Source organism: Salmo salar, chromosome 15 (assembly GCF_965601325.2).
Source record: "Salmo salar chromosome 15, fSalSal1, whole genome shotgun sequence".
Taxonomy (NCBI): domain Eukaryota; kingdom Metazoa; phylum Chordata; class Actinopteri; order Salmoniformes; family Salmonidae; genus Salmo; species Salmo salar.
Window position 1 is genome coordinate 28,217,229 of NC_138305.1, and position 4,109 is coordinate 28,221,337.

A 4,109-nucleotide genomic window follows, 5' to 3' on the forward strand; every position below is an offset into this window, starting at 1 on the left:
GACACACACAACAGAGCACACATTAGGGCTGTTATGTCAGCACACACAGATGCGATCTTTCTCTCTCTATCTGCCCCCTCAAACACATCCTGTCCGTCTCTGTGAAACTAATCCATCCAGTATAGAAGGTCAAGTGAAGCCAGCAGTGGCTCACAAAGAAATGCAGATACCATGCTCTTCTATGGAACATAATCCAGATAGATTTTCTGACAATCTTAATAGTAGAAGCCCCTTAGAGAGAAACCGTCACTATGTCCACATTGTTTACACTTGTGTAGTACAAATATTTGAATGAGTTCCTCAGAATCTCTGTTTCCTATCCAAATAAATACCCTCAGAAATATGTTTTACAGGGAGCTCCAAAAGTATTGGGTCAGTGACACATTTTCAGTTGTTTTGGCTCTGTACTCCAGCACTTTCTGAAATGCTACAAGGACTATGAGGTTAAAGTGCAGACTGTCAACTTTAATTTTAGGGTATTTGTTATCCATATCGGGTGAATCGTTTAGAAATTACATAACTTTTTGTACATAGTCCCCCCCCCCCATTTAAGGGGACCAAAAGTATTGGGACAAATTCATTTACAGTATATGTTTATTAAACTGGTCGAAGGTTTAGTATTTGGTCCCATATTCCTAGCACACAATGACTACATCAAGTTTGTAATTTTACTTTTATTGTAAATAAGGAGAGAATATGTGTAAACACTTATGTGGATGCTACCATGTTTATGGATAGTCCTTAATGAATCATGAATAATGATGAGTGGGAAAATGACAGACACACATATTTATTTATTTATTTATTTCACCTTTATTTAACCAGGTAGGCTAGTTTATTATTATTTTTATTTCACCTTTATTTAACCAGGTAGGCTAGTTGAGAACAAGTTCTCATTTACAACTGCGACCTGGCCAAGATAAAGCATAGCAGTTGGACACATACAACAACACAGAGTTACACACGGAATAAACTAAACATACAGTCAATAATACAGTAGAACAAAAGAAAACAAAAAGTCTATATACAGTGAGTGCAAATGAGGTAAGTTAAGGCAATAAATAGGCCATGGTGGCGAAGTAATTACAATATAGCAATTAAACACTGGAATGGTAGATGTGCAGAAGATGAATGTGCAAGTAGAGATACTGGGGTGCAAAGGAGCAAGATAAATGAATACAGTATGGGGATGAGGTAGTTGGATGGGCTGTTTACAGATGGGCTATGTACAGGTGCAGTGATCTGTGAGCTGCTCTGACAGCTGGTGCTTAAAGCTAGTGAGGGAGATATGAGTCTCTAGCTTCAGAGATTTTTGCAGTTCGTTCCAGTCATTGGCAGCAGAGAACTGGAAGGAAAGACGACCAAAGGAGAAATTGGCTTTGGGGGTGACCAGTGAGATATACCTGCTGGAGCGTGTGCTACGAGTGGGTGCTGCTATAGTGACCAGTGAGCTGAGATAAGGCGGGGCTTTACCTAGCAGAGACTTGTAGATAACCTGTAGCTAGTGGGTTTGGCGACGAGTACGAAGCGAGGGCGAACCAACGAGAGCGTACAGGTCGCAATGGTGGGTAGTGTATGGGGCTTTGGTGACAAAACGGATGGCACTGTGATAGACTACATGCAGTTTGTTGAGTAGAGTGTTGGAGGCTATTTTATAGATGACATCATCGAAGTCGAGGATCGGTAGGATGGTCAGTTTTACGAGGGTATGTTTGGCAGCATGAGTGACGGATGCTTTGTTGCGATACAGGAAGCCGATTCTAGATTTAATTTTGGATTGGAGATGCTTAATGTGAGTCTAGAAGGAGAGTTTACAGTCTAACCAGACACCCAGGTATTTGTAGTTGTCCGTATTCTAAGTCAGAACCGTCCAGAGTAGTGAGGCTGGACGGGCGAGCAGGTACGGGCAGTGATGGATTGAATAGCATTCATTTAGTTTTACGTGCGTTTAAGAGCAGTTGGAGGCCACGGAAGGAGAGTTGTATGGCATTGAAGCTCGTCTGGAGGTTAGTTAACACAGTGTCCAAAGAGGGGCCAGAAGTATACAGAATGGTGTCGTCTGCGTCGAGGTGGATCAGAGAATCACCAGCAGCAAGAGCAACATCATTGATGTATACAGAGAAGAGAGTCGGCCCGAGAATTGAACCCTGTGGCACACCCATAGAGACTGCCAGAGGTCCAGACAACAGGCCCTCCGATTTGACACACTGAACTCCATCAGAGAAGTAATTGGTAGACCAGGCGAGGCAAACATTTGAGAAACCAAGGCTGTCGAGTCTGCCAGTAAGAATGTGGTGATTGACAGAATCGAAAGCCTTGGCCAGGTCGATAAATACGGCTGCACAGTAATGTCTCTTATCGATGGCGGTTATGATGTCGTTTAGGACCTTGAGGGTGGCTGAGGTGCACCCATGACCAGCTCTGAAACCAGATTGCATAGCGGAGAAGGTACGGTGGGAATCGAAATGGTCGGTAATCTGTTTGTTAATTAAATTGGCTTTTGAAGACCTTAGAAAGACAGGGTAGGATAGATATAGGTCTGTAGCAGTTTGGGTCTAGAGTGTCATCCCCTTTGAAGAGGGGGATGACCGCGGCAGCTTTTCAATCTTTGGGAATCTCAGACGATACGAAAGGGAGGTTGAACAGGCTAGTAATAGGGGTTGCAACAATTTCGGCAGATAATTTTAGAAAGAGAGGGTCCAGATTGTCTAGCCCGGCTGATTTGTATGGGTCCAGATTTTGCAGCTCTTTCAGAACATCAGCTATCTGGATTTGGGTGAAGGAGAAATGGTGGGGGCATTGGCGGGTTGCTGTGGAGGGTGCCGGGCAGTTGACCGGGGTAGGGGTAGCCAGGTGGAAAACATGGCCAGCCGTAGAGAAATGCTTATTGAAATTCTCAATTATAGTGGATTTATCGGTGGTAACAGTGTTTCCTAGCCTCAGAGCAGTGGGCAGCTGGGAGGAGGTGCTCTTATTCTCCATGGACTTTACAGTGTCCCAGAACTTTTTTGAGTTAATACTACAGGATGCAAATTTCTGTTTGAAAAAGCTAGCCTTAGCTTTTCTAACTGCCTGTGTATATTTGTTCCTAACTTCCCTGAAAAGTTGCATATCACGGGGGCTATTCGATGCTAATGCAGAACGCCACAGGATGTTTTTGTGCTGGTCAAGGGCAGACAGGTCTGGAGTGAACCAAGGACTATATCTATTCCTAATTGTCATTTTTTTTGAGTGGGGCATGCTTATTTAAGATGGTGAGGAAGGCACTTTTAAAGAATAGCCAGGCATCATCTACTGACGGGATGAGGTCAATGTCATTCCAGGATACCCCGGCCAGGTCGATTAGAAAGGCCTGCTCGCAGAAGTGTTTTAGGGAGCGTTTGACAATGATGAGGGGTGGTCGTTATATCCTACCCCCCCACCTCCAAAATGCTAACCTCCCCTGATATTGTAATAGTGAAAGGTTAGCATGTCTTTGGGGTATGATATTTGTGCGTCACTGTCCCAATACTTTTGGAGCTCACTGTATGTCTCTGGTTGGAAGGCCCACACTCTCTCCCTCCATATGCATACTTAAATAGATTAATCCCAAACACTATTTAAATGGAGGCAACACGATTAACTGTGAACCCCAGTGACATTTCTCCGTATTTAAAAACCAAAGTATGACAACCCACATTAAAAAAATATTATAGTATAATATAAACACTATAGTATTTACTCTAGTGTTTTTGTGGACAATACTGTATTATTTACTATAGGGTTTTTATTTTATTATCTTTGACATAGAAGTGGAGGCTTTCTCCTTGAGGAAACCTACTGGAGAAATACTAAAAGAGCAAATGTTCCATAACCTGTAGGTAGTTTGGTAGGTAGAGAGGTGGGTAGGTAGGTAGGTAGGTAGGTAGGTAGGTGGGTAGAGAGGTGGGTAGGTAGAGCGAGAGAGAGGTGGGTAGTTAGGTAGGTAGGTGGAGAGGTGGGTAGTTAGGTAGGGAGGTAGATAGGGAAGGTAGGTAGCTAGGTAGCTAGGTAGGTATATAGCTAGGTAGCTAGGTAGCTATATAGCTAGGTAGGTATATAGGTAGGTAGCTAGGTAGTTAGGTAGGTAT

The 4,109-nt window shown here is 43.3% G+C and overlaps 1 non-coding gene across 1 annotated transcript; it reads right to left on the reverse strand.

The window, feature by feature from the left end:
• Positions 1–3,793: 3,793 nt before the first annotated feature.
• On the reverse strand, positions 3,794–3,848 carry LOC123727471 (U7 small nuclear RNA). Its single transcript, XR_006759467.1, has one exon. It is a non-coding gene; the product is annotated as a U7 small nuclear RNA (small nuclear RNA).
• Positions 3,849–4,109: the final 261 nt, after the last annotated feature.